This window comes from Hoplias malabaricus, chromosome 3, assembly GCF_029633855.1.
Source record: "Hoplias malabaricus isolate fHopMal1 chromosome 3, fHopMal1.hap1, whole genome shotgun sequence".
Taxonomy (NCBI): Eukaryota; Metazoa; Chordata; class Actinopteri; order Characiformes; family Erythrinidae; genus Hoplias; species Hoplias malabaricus.
Genome location: NC_089802.1, coordinates 76,716,473 through 76,732,380, shown reverse-complemented (window position 1 = coordinate 76,732,380; position 15,908 = coordinate 76,716,473). Strand labels below are relative to the sequence as shown.

General features: G+C 45.8%; 1 protein-coding gene across 4 annotated transcripts in view; it reads right to left on the bottom strand.

Moving 5' to 3' along the window:
- Positions 1-15,908, bottom strand: part of LOC136691052 (inactive rhomboid protein 2-like) — a 63,296-nt gene that overhangs the window by 17,153 nt on the left and 30,235 nt on the right. The gene's annotated exons all lie outside the window — the stretch shown is intronic.

Below are 15,908 nucleotides of genomic sequence, written 5' to 3'. Positions count from 1 at the left end.
GTAATCTCACGGTGTCCGGCAGGGGGAACTGATTTTGACCTTAAGGTGAGCTAGGCACTTCTAACTTGTGACTAAGGTTACTAACTAAGGTTTAATTAATACAGAATTTATCAAGAACTTAATTCGGTGTTCAGCTCTGGAAGTGCATAAGTTTAGCTTACTTTTCGTCGGGTTTTTACCACTCGTTTGGATGCAGAGGCTCTTTGGAATCCTGGGAATGGAGGCGTCTCACTTAGTCTCGCGGTTCTTACCGCAGAAGCGTCCAGGCTGGTTTAGCGTGGAGGTCTTTCTTGTTGATTGAGTTGTCTCGGGCGTACCCGGAGGGTGATGACGCAGGCGGCAGGATCCTCTCTTCGGCCTTCGGTCCGGAGTGGGAGAGTCCAAAATATGGACGTTTAGACGAAAGTTCGCTGGTTGCTGCAGCTCCAGAACTGAAAAACCGCTTCAATAAACTCACTTATTCTAAGACTCTATGGTACCTCGGCAGTGTTTCCTTATTCTGGCCACGAATAAGTTCCCCTGCTTCGATTAGTCGTGAGATTAAACTTAGGTAGGTAATAAACATAAACAAGATTAAAAGAAAAGAAAGATATTCAAATTATTCGACTTATTAGTTAAACTTCATACTCTTAGCTAATTTCGAGACGTCTCTCGTAAGCTTTTCTGAAGTCTCTGAGAGGGTTCCTTTGTTTCGTTGTCGGCGTGGAAGAGACAGCGTTTTTTTTTTGTTGTTTAAGGTTTCTCGGATCTCCTCGTGGTCCTCTCTTTTTTCAGTGGTCCGTTACTTTGTAGAGTCCTCGCGACTCTTCAAACTTCGAACTCATTGTCTGTCTTGCTGTTTGGCCTTTTCAAGGCTGGCGCGGTCACGCCCTAATGGGAGGCGTCCTCTTTCTGATTGGACGCGAGTCCAGACTCACGTGACTCTCGTGAGGGAGAGAGAGAGAGAGAGAGTAGGAGGAGGGGGTTTGACTCTGTGATTCATACATAAGGAATATGAGTTTCTCGTATCAAAATTCTTATACCTGTTATCAACCTATAACAATGAGTACATTGGACTATTAATATCAGACATTTACATAAGGTCCCATCTTGAGTACATTGTTCACGTCCAATTCGTGATGATACGCTGAAAAATAAAACATTAATCCATTTTCTCTCATTCAGAGACAAAACTGATCTTTGTAATAGAAACAATCGGCATTATACATCATTTCATTAGAAGGTAGGCATTCATCTGAGGGTACAGAAAGTGACATTCATACGTTCGTTTATACACAAATAACTCAGAGATCGACTATTTTCGCTATTGTCTTGCGGCGACTCCGAGCGAGGTGTAGTTCCGCCAGTGTCCATTTGGTGTCGTTGTTAATCCGTGTTTCGGTTGGTGATTCACGGGAGTTCACTCGAGGTCACTTTGGTTTGAACATCTGTTGATCCCCGTGAAAGATAAGGGATATTGAGGCGCCACTTTGTCATAGGCGGCCGTAAAAGCTCTCTTCTTTGTTTGAAGTTCCTGTCTCTCTAAAAGCATCATAAAAGTTATCTCGAGTTCCTGAAGAGGTTAGGGGATCCAGATGCCATATGTTACGTTAAAGGGTTCTTTGATGCTCTTAGCTTATGAGTGTGCGTGTGTGGGGGCTTTGCATCCCGTTGTTCAAACAGTCCTGTGGAATGTTGATTTCGGGACCAGACGAAAGTCCTGGTCAGAGTGAGAAAGGTTTAATTCAAAACCTTTCATTTCATTATTCCTTCATTGTCCAATATTCATATTTGGTCCGTACTCCACTACATTCCCCCCTTTCTTTTCAGCTTTATGGTTCTGCAGGGAGCATGGAGCTGAGAAGAAACTTTGCTGTGGAGGAAGGTGAGATCAGCAAGCATATTCAAACACATTTCCAGAGCTGATGTATTCCTATTAGTGTATGGGTGCATATGGAATGTGTATGTTTGCAGGCTGAAGGGATCCTAATTATTTAGGGGCAGGTCTTGTTCAAACGCAACCTCGAGAGCTGATTCTTCGACATGGCCTTCGGCTTCATATCTAAAACTTGGGGGTTCACCTCTCTGGGCTCTCTTATGTCTAACGAATTTGACCATTTTATTAGACCAAGTTTCTAACCTGCTCTGGAGGGCTCGAGTGCGTTTGAAATAGAACCAAGCTATACCAAAGGTCAAAAGATATCCTAATCCTACCAGGGTAACTAGTAAGGTGTCCGGGGTGGACCATGCATAGGTGACAGGCTGAACTGGCCATAGGGGTTGAGACGATAGTTCTCTAAGAGTGTTATCTATGGGGGTTAGGTCAATGACTTGGGTTCCCTCATATTCTAGGCGAGTTAGTGTTTTAGTATCTAGCTCGATGGTGTGTTTGGAGAAGAACTCTGAGATTTCTACGTCGCTCTCATATTGGTCAGGGTTTAGGTGATACAGGGCCAGGTCTCCTACATGTAAGATTGCGTTTACGGGGACGTCTACCCAGAAGGTTTGGCTAGGAAGGAGTACCCTTTCTGAGGTGTCATGTTGATCATAGGTTAGTAGGGCCTCTCTAAAGGGGGTGTTAACCAACCAACGATTTCCAACAATTTCAGCTTGAGTACTGGTTACCAAACGTCGGGGCGTGACGACTACCGGGCATTGAGTATTACTCATCATAGGCTTAAGGCCACAGATCCCATTTGCGCTGTCACGAATGAAAGGTTTGCTAGGGCACAAGTAGTGAATGTCTTTAGTGAGTGTGCACATAAGCAAATTGGGTACCAGATATAGGTCAGGGTTATCGTCTTGGTATGCTACAAGAGATGTTGTTTTCACACGAACGTAGGCAGAATCTTGCCAGAAACCAACGTTGACAACATCTTTCAAACGGTATATGTTCTCAGGCGCCATTATGGGAAGGTTAATAATGAATGCTAATTCTCGGTCTTGAGGATTAACATAAATTGGGATGGCGCTACCTAAGGTATAGGCTAGGTGGGCCTGGAGATCAGTAACTACTTCTCGAGTTGCTGTGGATAAAATCTCCTGTACTAAGGATAGGGGCACCAAGTAGGGAGGGATTCTCCCCATGGCTAGGCTATCTACAGAGGAGCTGATTTCTTGTAGCATATCAGACAATAACATATTCACAAGCTGGATGTGGGCAAGGTCAAGTTGTACTACTGAAAGCATGGAGTTAACCGTCTGGAGCGTTTTGTTCAAAGCGACACTGTGAGCGTTGAGCACTACGACGGTGCCACGTAGGGTTTGCCCAATGGTTTGCAGGTGCTGCTGCTGTTTGTCTAATTGGGTTTTAATGTTCGGAATTTCCGCTTGCAATTCCCCTACTTGACGTTTAACAGTGGCTACATTGACGGCATTGACGGCGGACGTTCCGAGACTCAGTAGTGATCCCACAGTTGCAGCTGCCATTAACAATCCGCCTATGAAGCGTTTAGGTCGTTTATTAAAACCATTTAGTTCTGATTGCGTTACGGTAAACTTTTGTAACTGGCGGAGCATGTGAGTTACGTCGGCTTCAGCATGGCTGATAGCTTCCTCAGTCCATCTAACTCCATTCCGGCCAGTCTGCAGCGTGGTTATCGGTAGGTTTTTGCTACACGCTTCGGCGGGATTCAACCGTATAAATACTCTCTGGGTATGGAGGCGGCAATTAGTGATTAGCAGTCCCGGCTGGTCTTTCAGTATTATTCCTGAGTCAGGACCTGGTTCAATCACTTCAGGGAGCACGGCGGTTCCTAGGGAGCCGACGATCAGGAGAATGAGCAGCGGGGCCATCCTACCGGAAGAGATGCTCATGGTTAGATTTAGGGTATTTATGGCGAGTCGTTTAGACAAATTATAAAATTTTTCACGGTACCCCCCTTTTGATAAAATTTTCCTAGGGTAAGCACTCTATAATAATTGACGATGAGGGACTAGGGTCTTGCACCCTGAGTGTCCTCAGTCTGGTTAGAAGCTCGTTGCCTGTTAAAGAGTGAGAGAAAAAGGGAAAAGGGATAGGAGAACTAAGGTGTGAGTAGAAGGTTATAGTTGTTTGTTAACTAACACCCTTCCTGCCTTTGGTTCTGCCGTTTATGATCTAACACAAGCGTTAGTATCCCCTACAAGTCCCATGGGGGTTGTGTGTGGTCGGATTTGGTTGCGGTGGACCCATTTGAATTCAGTACTGCCCCGAGCTTTGTTTATTTTGATCCTGTAAACAACGGGGGACAGTTTGTCTGTTATCTTGTAGGGACCGGACCATCGGGGTAGGAATTTGCGGGCCAAATTCCCCCCTGTTTTTCGCGACCTTCCAACAGGTTGGACAAAGATGTAGTACCATACCTTGTCCCCTATTTGGAGTTCATCGTGGGATGCTTTGTGATCGTAGTACGCTTTGCGACCTTCTGCACTTCTTTCCAGTTTCTGCTGGGCAAAGGCGAAAGTAGCTTTGAGGTGTTTCTGCAGGTCCTCCATATACTGATGAGTGGTGTAGGCTACGGCTATGCTAGCTTCACCTGGCTGATATAACAGATGTAGAGGCAGAGTCATTTGTCTCCCTGTCATCAACTCAAAGGGTGAGACCCCGACCGCGTCGTGTGGGGTCGCCCGTATGGCCATCAGTACGAGGGGGAGTTTGACATCCCAGTCTCGTTGGTTTGCTGCTACGTACTTTTTCAGTATGCTAACAACAGTTCGGTTGGCTCGCTCTACCTGACCTGAGCTTTGAGGATGGTAGCTAATGTGAAGGCTGGCTTTTACTCCTAAGAGTTGCCAGAGCTGCTGCATGACCTCAGCTGTGAAATGTGTCCCTCTGTCAGAGTCGACACGGCTGGGTAGGCCAAACCGTGAGAAGACATGGTTCATCAGTAAGTATGCAGTGGTTAGTGCTGTGTCATTCGGTGCGGGGAGGCATTCTACCCATTTAGTGAATGCACACGTGACTGTGAGGAAGTACTTGTTACCTCTTACTGTTCGAGTGAGTGGTCCAACCCAGTCTATCTGGAGGTTTGACCAAGGGAAGGATACTCCTTTCTTTTGCAAGGGGGCTCTATGAAGAGGATTCGAGGGTTGAAATTGGCAACATACCAGACAGCCTTTAATGTAGTCAGCCACATCTTTTACCATGTGGGGCCAATATGCCACCTGCTTGAGCGCATGGTGTGTTGCTTTGACCCCTTTGTGTCCCGCAGATGGGGAGTCATGGGCGTGCATCAGCATCACCCCCCTGTGGCACTGAGGAACCACGAACGTAGGTGAAGTGTGCGAGTCAGTGGCATGAACTAGCAAGCCTTTGACGACTTGGAGGGACGCTTTGGCGCCGTATAGGTCTTTAAGGCCTGGTATGGTGTCAAGATCTTGTGCTGCGATGGGATTAGTAGAAGGGTCAGAGACATGGCTAAGCATTTTAGAAATGGATGGGTCTCGAGCTTGGAGAGTAACTAAGTCAGCGTCCGAAAAAGCAGGGTTAATAGAGACAATGGTAGTTTTGGCATTGTCAGGCGACGCCTTTGTTACAGTTCGAGACCGTGTGACAGCTAGGACTTCGATGTCGGGTGGGTTTGGAAAAAGGGAGGGATCGAATGTCCACGATGTGCCTTCGCGGGCCCCTTGCTTGGCTAAGCTATCTGCTTGATCATTGAATTCTTTGTCATCTCCCGGGACTCGGGAGTGACCCTTCACTTTCTTCCAGTAGATCTGCAGGTCATGTGTGTCTACCAAGTGTTCGCATGCCGCGAAAAGCTCTTTGTGTTTAACTGGCTTTTTGTTTGACGTGGTGTAGTTGTTGGTTTTCCACAGTCTCAAGTGGCATGTGAAGCTTAGGCGCGCGTAGTTGGAGTCTGTGCAGATCACCAACGTTTTTATGCTTTTCTGGACTGCAGACTGGATTGTGATAAGAATTCCTGCTATTTCAGCATATTGGGAGGACTGAGCACCCAATTTGAAACTTAGGGGTTCGTGAGGCCATCCGTTTATTCCGATAATACCCACCCCTGCCATCAGGGTGTGTTCTCGGCGGAACGAACAACCATCTACATACGCAGTGACAAGGTCTTTGCATGTGTTAGGATCGAAATAGTGGTGGTTAGCCACGGTGGGTAAGAGGGTTTCTGGAGTTTGTGGCACTTGGGAAGGAATGTTTCCTTCGCATCGCCTGCAGGAAGCAAGGCCTGTGCCTAGGGGGCTCTTGTAGTTTTGCGCGTAACGCACCTCTAAGTCAAAGCTTTGGAGAGCCATTAGCCATGACGCTACTCGAGCGTTAGTTACTACACCCTCTCGAATTCGTTGGCTGTTTAGGAAAGTGACTGGTTGATGATGAGTTTCAACAATCACCTTCTGACCACCTAGGTAGTTGGAGAAATGTTTGACTGCCCACACTGTTGCTAGTAGTGCTTTTTCGCAGTCACTGTATTTGTTTTCGGCAGCCAGCATAGTTTTACTAGCATAGGCTATGACACGTTTGTCTCTATCGTGTAATTGATACAGACCGGAGCTGAGACAGTGGTTCGAGAACCCTACTTCTAGGTAGAATTCTTTGCTACTGTCAGGATAGGCAAGGCATGGGGCCGTGCACAGTTTCGATTTTAGTGCCTGCATGGCGTGTTCCTGGGCTTCGCCCCAGGTGAACGGAGTGTCCTTTTTCAGGAGGTCATAAAGTGGACGAGCTAGGTCCGCATAGTTCTCTATGAATTGTCGTGAGTAGTTGCATACTCCTAAGAAACTGCGGAGTTCCTTAAGGTTGGTGGGTGCTGCAAGGTTTGTTACCCCTTGCACTCGACTCACTTGTGGTTCAACACCATCAGTGCTTACGAGCAGACCGACGTAATTCACTTTTGTTCTGCACCACTGACATTTGGAGAGTGATATTTTCGCACCTGCTGTTGTAAGCTGGTCAAGAACATGATCAATCTCGTCAATGTGTGCCTGTAGGGAGTGGTTACGCATGAGTATGTCGTCCACATATATGAGGGTGCCTCGCTCGCGGGCATCAGGGCATGCTTTGTTTAAGAAAATATTAAACTCCGCGGGTGAGTTGGCATATCCAAAAGGGCACCTAGTGAATGTGTACTGTCGGTTTGCGAAAGTGAAAGCGAGCTTGTGTTGGTCTTCTGCTTGCACCGGGATGGTCCAGAAGCCAGAGGCTACATCGATGGTGGAAAAGTATTTAGCGTTTCGGACCGAGGGAAGCTCTTGCTCCAATTGTGTCATCGGCCATCGAGACAAGGGAACCTGTTGATTTAGTTTCCGATAGTCGATGGTTAAGCGCCATTTACCATTTGGTTTTATGACGGGCCATAATGGTGCCGAGTACGTGCTGTTACAGGGTCGAATTATGCCCTTTTCCAGCAAGTCATCAATGATTTCTTGTACCGGTTCATAGGATGCCAACGGAATTTTGTATTGGCGGACAAACGTGGGTGGTGCTCCCGGACGAGTGGGAATACGTACTGAATGAATGTCAGTGAGACCACAGTCCGTTGAATCTTTGGAAAAAGATTTTTGATATTTAAGGAGCACTTCACAGAGTTTCTCACGTTCTTCTTTGCTTTGGAGGGCGTCGGCCTCCTTTAGAACTTGTTCGACTTGGATACGAAATTCGGAGTCAGATAGTTCTTTCGAAGTACGCGGATTTGAAGTGTTTTCTCCCGCTTCGGGAAGAAGAGATGGTTCCCGGGAGGATTCCGGGGATGAATCTATGGAAAGGACCGTGATCGTCATTTGATTGTCGTCAGCGAGATCTATCCTGCAAATGGCATCATTACTCATGTCCAGAGCTGAGAAGAGAGCAACAGCTCGTGTCGGATGAGTGTAGAACACCTTTGATTCTGCATGATCAAGAAGCAGGGATTCAGGCATTGGTCCTATGATCGGAATTCGCAACTCGAAGTCATGGAATTTCGTACTGACTAACCAACCCAGAGGAGATGAGTGAGGGATCGTCAAGGGTTGAGTGGTTTCGTTCCGTACGAATAGATAGGTGGATCTTGCTCGCGTCTCCACCAAAGGTGTGGCTTCGAGGGTGAGGCCTAGTTCGAAGAACTGAGGTGACGGTTGGAAAAGTGCATGCGCGTGGCTTAAGTGTTGGCCAGGTCGCATGACTAAGCGGATGGGTACATTTGCTGCGTTCGCAGGTACCACAAGTGAACCTTGGTTAGTGACCTGACATACCTCGGGAATAGTTTGTCCTGAGCCTAGGTTGCTGAGATCGGAGGACCAGGTTTCCGTTGAAACATCAGTCAAAGACCACAGTACACTATTGAGGGTGTCTACGTGGACGTCGAGGCGCACCAAGAAGTCACTACCAATGTAAACGTCGTGCGGCAAGTTAGGGACGACTAAGAAATAATGGGTGATTACCCTTTTGTTCCACTGGACGGTTAAAGCGCAAATTCCATCAGTGGGTGACATTGCTTTTGATGTCAGGTTAAGAGGAAAGCGACAAGGACTGCTCACCAAAGGAATATTTGGTTGAGTGAGGCGCAGAGTGTTAAAGAGGGTTTGGCTTATGGCGGACTGGTCGGTCCATAGAGCCAGAACTGCATTGTCTACACGATAGTCCTGCATTGTGAGACCATTCACGATGGGAAGGCCTGGAGCGTCTGTTGTGGACGGCTGTGTGAAAGTGCACAGGAATGTGTTCCGTTGTTCTAACATGGCACTAGGGGGCCAGGGAGAGACTGCTGTCTCTGGTGTGGCTGCCATGGGCTCAGTTTCCTCTTCCTCGAAGTGAGGGATTTGACTTGGTGGATCTCCTATTGATTCAGGCTGGATTTCGAGGCGGCAACACTGAGCTTCCCGGTGGTGTGGGGTGCAGATGGGTAAAGGCTCACGCACTTGTGCCCAGATCTTTGACCTTTTGAAGTCAATCAGTGGTTCGAAGCGATTAAGGAGATCTTTGCCGATGAGGAAGGGAATTGTTTCGAGAGGAGACACATGGACTGGATGCACTAAAGTCATTGGTCCAATGGCTAAGTGTATTAGTGCCATAGATTGGATAGTGAGGCCTGCATGTGAATACGGCTGAATTTTAAGAGAACAGTTTTGGAGCTGTATCTCGCGATTTTCACGCCGCGCAATGGCTCGAACCTGGTGGAATAAGGCGGAAGACATGAGCGTGACATCTGATGCAGTGTCCAATAGGGCCTCATGTACTAGCCTTCTTTCCACAATGGTGGACAAGTAGAATTTGCGTGCAACCCCTTTCTCAGTTAAGTGTCCCATGAATTGTCGGACGGGTGTGTCACCTTCAATGACTGAAGGGTCATTTGGCGTTAAACCTTCTTTACCGTCTAACTGAACAACTAAAACAGCACTGGAGGGTGGTTGCGAGTCACCCCCCTGTATCATCGGGTTTTCAGTGTTTGTTTGGGTCACGAGGAGATTGCACGGTGCGCTGCAAGACGGAGCTTCGCTTGTCACTTCTCCTACATAACTTTCTAACATTTCTGGGGTGTTAGAGGATGGCTTTGGGTTAGACCGCGAAGAGGTGATAGAAAGAACGTCAGGTTTTTTCTTTTTCTCTTTGCAAATCATTGCAAGCATTCGGCGGATGTCCTCCGGAACTTCTTAGAGCTGAGTTCCGTGCCTTTAAGCTTGTCTCTAGCGTGATTTCCTTTATTTTGATACCAGTATTTCTCTTTCTTTTCTCTATAGGAATCAGAAAGCTGGTTCGGAGCTGTTCGCTCATATCCCTTATGGGGATGTGATGGTTTTCCACGGCCCGCACCGCGGTTTTCTACGGGGTAATAGTCACGACCATACCCAGCCCTGTCCCGAGGGTTCCAGAAATCTTTGTCGTGATTTCTGTCTGGCCTGCGAGGAGGGTAGCTCTTGTATTGGTGTGAGGGCGGATGAGGTTTCGGGCCCTCACTGGTCCACGGAGTGGAGGAAGGGTCCAGGGCGGATCTTTGTGGATCGGCCTGGGTGGCACCTTCTAACTCTAAATGTGGGGAACTGGAGTCGACATTGAAGACTTGGGGTGTTTCGGACCGCCTGTTGGGAATTTGTTGGGTTTTGAGGAAACCTCTGAGTGCTAAATCACGCAGCTGCCTGCTAGACAGGGTGCGAGGGCAAGCTGAGACTCCCAACTGGTGACTGGTGTGGGGATGGAGGTTTTGGATAAATAGTGATTTGAAATTTAACTCTTCCTCCATTCCGGAGTCATTTCTAGGTCCGAAGTACGCCTGTCTGAGTCGATTATAATATTGCTGAGGGGATTCCTGGCGTTGCTGTTTTATGTTCAAAGCAGCGGCCAGTCCGGTCTGTGACAGGTGATTGGAGAATTCTTCCTCCAATGCTTGGCACAGTACATCATATCGCGCTTTTACATAGTCTGGCTGACGTTCAATGAAGTTACTGACGTCTCGGTTGGAGGTCAGTTTAATCACATATAGTCTGTCATCTATGGTGATCCCGGGGAACCTTTGGAGGTAGAAGTCAATATCTTTTAGGTAGGAAAAGATATCATTAGAACCGTCAGGTTTGGGATCAAAGCGGGTTATATTACGCGCGATTTTATCTAGGTCCTTGTATGAGGGACCATGAGAGGGTAAAGGTTGAGGGGACCAGACACTGGGTTGCAGTGCTCTGGGTCTAGCAGGGCGTTGTAAGGGACGACTGACAGGAGACACAGGGGAGGGGGAAATACCCGTTGATACCAGAGGAGGTGCTGCAGCAGCTCTAAAGGTTACGGTCCCTGAGTCTGGTTCCTGATCCTCACTATCTTCCTGCTGGCCTTGTCTTTCTGTAGCGGCACTAGGTGGCACATTGGGTGTGACCTGGGGCAGCGTGTTCCCTTCAGCTATTTCGCTTTGAAGTCGACTTAGCTCTGCCTCTACCTTTGCCTGCTGTCGCCGTGACACGTCAAGCTCACGTTCGCTGGCTCTGAGCTGTACTACAGCGAGGAGGGCTATTTGACCTAAGGCCTCAGTTAGGGGCTTGCCCTTGAGGATGTCGGTTAAGTGGTTCTCTACCCACTTAGCCACCATGTGGTCACGATGGGCCTGTGAGGTTTTCTGCACAGTTTCTGCGAGTCCAGGCATCACATCACTGGTGATGCTGGTCAGAACAGAGAATGCCTCATCCCACAAACCTTCTACATATACTTCCGAAGAAAAAGTCCCTTCTGCCATGTTAGCTGTGTTTTTAACTGCGAGGTGTAACTTACTTCTATTTAGTTAGGATTAATTCCGTTAATCCCTTTTCTAACTAAATCTGAACTAAATTCACCTGTACCGAGTGCTCTATGAGTAACTGCTAGTATGTATGGTGTTAGAGTTCACTTGTGAATCTCTAAGGGAAGTCTGTTAGTAGGAGAGGGTGGAGTGAAAGTTGCTATGCGCGAGTGAATAAAAGAAGAGAGAAAGAGAAAAAAAAAATTTTTTTTTTTCAATAATTAAAATTATTAAAAATTTTGAATTAAAGAATTGTCGAAAAATTTGGATGAAGGAATTTTAATATTAAGTGAGTTTTATTATTAGATATAATTTCCAATTAAGGAATTATGAAAGTAAAAGAATTTTCCGAATTAAAGAATTATTAAGAATAGCGAGATTAAAAGACTCTCTCTTTTAACTGCGTTTGTGATCTGGTATCAAGTTAAAGTGTCAATCTCTAATTACTGCACACTGTCTGCTGTAGTTGTATCAACTTATTATGCTTCCAAGCCTTTACTTGTAATTATTCAGATGTGCAGAGTTTAGAGACAGCCACTAGAGCTGTGATACCAGGTCTTATCAGTGTGAACTGGTCGACAATTTCAATTGCGATAGCAAGTTTTCTCCACCAGAGGGTACTGAAGGTAAGTCTGAATGGCAACAGCGAGCTTCAGTATTTAAGTTGAACTTAAATTGTAATACCAGACTAGGACACCAGAGGGCGACAAGCAAGTTACAATGCAATAGCAGCAATGGACACCAGTCGGCGCTGGTGAGAGTCCCAATAGACACGGTACCAGCAGATACACTAACACAAATGGGAATTTCCACTGTAGCGGGAAGTTTCAACACTAGAGGGTGTTATCAGATTAAAATCTAAAATGGAATAAAGATTTTAAACGCTCAGATACTCTATCAAAAAAATAAAAATTAAAATTTTAAAAGGGGAACAGAGATTTTACACTAAGGTATTTTAAAAGAATTTCATCTGTAATGACAACTTTTAAACACCAGAGGGCTGCTAAACACTTATGTTGTCTCGGCGGACAACCTCCCAACCACTAGAGGGTGTACGGGAATCAAACGTCAAGGGTAGCACCACTTGACCACAAGGAGGAGCAAGGGAGGACACGCTTCAATAGACGCTAGTTATGAAGTATTTTTCCCTGCAATTACGCACTTATACCACAAGAGGGAATTTGTCTTCCTCTGTTTTGGGGGCGTTTTGAATTTCCCTCCTTAGTTTCAGCTCCGCCCCTTAAAAGGGGTTCGTTCCTTTCTGAATACGCGTTCAGTTTAACAGGAACAGCTGACAAGAGCAGATAGCTCTTCACACAAGCCGTATTTTCGGCTGTCTAATAACCTCCCAATCGCCTAGCGCGCGATCTCGTTATTAACGCTGGTAGCGACCCAGTTTAAAACGAACGGGGGTATTCGGTTCGGTGGTCTCTCGCCGGGATTCGCGGCCAAGGGGTCGAACCGAAGGCAAAGTCTTAAAAGCGGAGTTTCGCGCTATTTAGACGTGCCCAAGGCCTCAATTTAATGCATGCAAAATGGCGCAGAGCCGCGCTCTTTCAAAAACAACCAAGCTTATTTTCTAACCGGTATATATCACAACAGTTTTTCAGCAGTAACAAACACAACACGAAATTACCCACATCAAGCTTTGAATCTCAATCGTTATTCATCAACACACACAGTGGAAAGTATTTCATAAACCCAAGCTGATATTCAGTGTTTTGCAGTTTGCTCATTAAAAAGCCTTTTTCCTGCCCCACGTTGGGCGCCAATAAAATATATATATTTTATATGTAGTGGATGTTGGTCATACACCCCGATACATATACATATAATTTTATAATTTGTTTTATAGCCTTGACCTTATTCAAACTCCTCCAACCTCTGATATTTGACTTAATGATATTAATTAAGATTTATAATTGGTTTAAGCAATTAAAACATTAATAATTAGTTTGAGAATGAATAATAATCATGCTAAATGAGTTCTTCAGGATTTTCAGAAATTCTAATGAATAAATTGCAAACACTGTGACTTCAAATAATGAGAGTTTTATTAATAAAAAGAAGATATTTAGTTAACATAGCACAACCTTGTAATCTCACGGTGTCCGGCAGGGGGAACTGATTTTGACCTTAAGGTGAGCTAGGCACTTCTAACTTGTGACTAAGGTTACTAACTAAGGTTTAATTAATACAGAATTTATCAAGAACTTAATTCGGTGTTCAGCTCTGGAAGTGCATAAGTTTAGCTTACTTTTCGTCGGGTTTTTACCACTCGTTTGGATGCAGAGGCTCTTTGGAATCCTGGGAATGGAGGCGTCTCACTTAGTCTCGCGGTTCTTACCGCAGAAGCGTCCAGGCTGGTTTAGCGTGGAGGTCTTTCTTGTTGATTGAGTTGTCTCGGGCGTACCCGGAGGGTGATGACGCAGGCGGCAGGATCCTCTCTTCGGCCTTCGGTCCGGAGTGGGAGAGTCCAAAATATGGACGTTTAGACGAAAGTTCGCTGGTTGCTGCAGCTCCAGAACTGAAAAACCGCTTCAATAAACTCACTTATTCTAAGACTCTATGGTACCTCGGCAGTGTTTCCTTATTCTGGCCACGAATAAGTTCCCCTGCTTCGATTAGTCGTGAGATTAAACTTAGGTAGGTAATAAACATAAACAAGATTAAAAGAAAAGAAAGATATTCAAATTATTCGACTTATTAGTTAAACTTCATACTCTTAGCTAATTTCGAGACGTCTCTCGTAAGCTTTTCTGAAGTCTCTGAGAGGGTTCCTTTGTTTCGTTGTCGGCGTGGAAGAGACAGCGTTTTTTTTTTGTTGTTTAAGGTTTCTCGGATCTCCTCGTGGTCCTCTCTTTTTTCAGTGGTCCGTTACTTTGTAGAGTCCTCGCGACTCTTCAAACTTCGAACTCATTGTCTGTCTTGCTGTTTGGCCTTTTCAAGGCTGGCGCGGTCACGCCCTAATGGGAGGCGTCCTCTTTCTGATTGGACGCGAGTCCAGACTCACGTGACTCTCGTGAGGGAGAGAGAGAGAGAGAGAGTAGGAGGAGGGGGTTTGACTCTGTGATTCATACATAAGGAATATGAGTTTCTCGTATCAAAATTCTTATACCTGTTATCAACCTATAACAATGAGTACATTGGACTATTAATATCAGACATTTACATAAGGTCCCATCTTGAGTACATTGTTCACGTCCAATTCGTGATGATACGCTGAAAAATAAAACATTAATCCATTTTCTCTCATTCAGAGACAAAACTGATCTTTGTAATAGAAACAATCGGCATTATACATCATTTCATTAGAAGGTAGGCATTCATCTGAGGGTACAGAAAGTGACATTCATACGTTCGTTTATACACAAATAACTCAGAGATCGACTATTTTCGCTATTGTCTTGCGGCGACTCCGAGCGAGGTGTAGTTCCGCCAGTGTCCATTTGGTGTCGTTGTTAATCCGTGTTTCGGTTGGTGATTCACGGGAGTTCACTCGAGGTCACTTTGGTTTGAACATCTGTTGATCCCCGTGAAAGATAAGGGATATTGAGGCGCCACTTTGTCATAGGCGGCCGTAAAAGCTCTCTTCTTTGTTTGAAGTTCCTGTCTCTCTAAAAGCATCATAAAAGTTATCTCGAGTTCCTGAAGAGGTTAGGGGATCCAGATGCCATATGTTACGTTAAAGGGTTCTTTGATGCTCTTAGCTTATGAGTGTGCGTGTGTGGGGGCTTTGCATCCCGTTGTTCAAACAGTCCTGTGGAATGTTGATTTCGGGACCAGACGAAAGTCCTGGTCAGAGTGAGAAAGGTTTAATTCAAAACCTTTCATTTCATTATTCCTTCATTGTCCAATATTCATATTTGGTCCGTACTCCACTACACATTTAAAGGTTTGCTATTCAATGCACTGGCAAGTGAGGACAGCGTGGACAGAACAGGAGAAGAATTAAATTCTAGATCTTCACAAACGTGTTTGAGTGAAGAGGAATAAGGCAAAATAAAGGCCATATGAAAGCATTAAGAAATCTGCTGGAGATTAAAAGAATCTTAAATAGATTCACAGCTTTCAAACTTCAGTTTTATCCGTCTTTAATCATCTTTTACCCTTTGGACCTATGTCACACACTCACACCTGTGGACAGTTTCACACACTCACCCAGTCACTCACCCTGTCATACACACTCACCCAGTCACTCACACACTCACCCAGTCACTCAAACACTCACACCTGTGGACAGTTTCACACACTCACCCAGTCACTCACACACTCACACCTGTGGACAGTTTCACACACTCACCCAGTCACTCACCCTGTCATACACACTCACCCAGTCACTCACACACTCACCCAGTCACTCACACACTCACACCTGTGGACAGTTTCACACACTCACCCAGTCACTCACACACTCACACCTGTGGACAGTTTCACACACTCACCCAGTCACTCACACACTCACACCTATGGACAGTTTCACACACTCACCCAGTCACTCACACACTCACCCTGTCATACACACTCACCCAGTCACTCACACACTCACCCGTCATACACACACTCACCTAGTCACTCACACACTCACCCAGTCACTCACACACTCACCCAGTCACTCACACACTCACACCTGTGGACAGTTTCACACACTCACCCAGTCACTCACACACTCACCCTGTCATACACACTCACACCTTCTTTCTTTCTTTCTCCTTCTTTCTTTCTTTATCTTTTTTTCTTTCTTTCCTTCTTTCT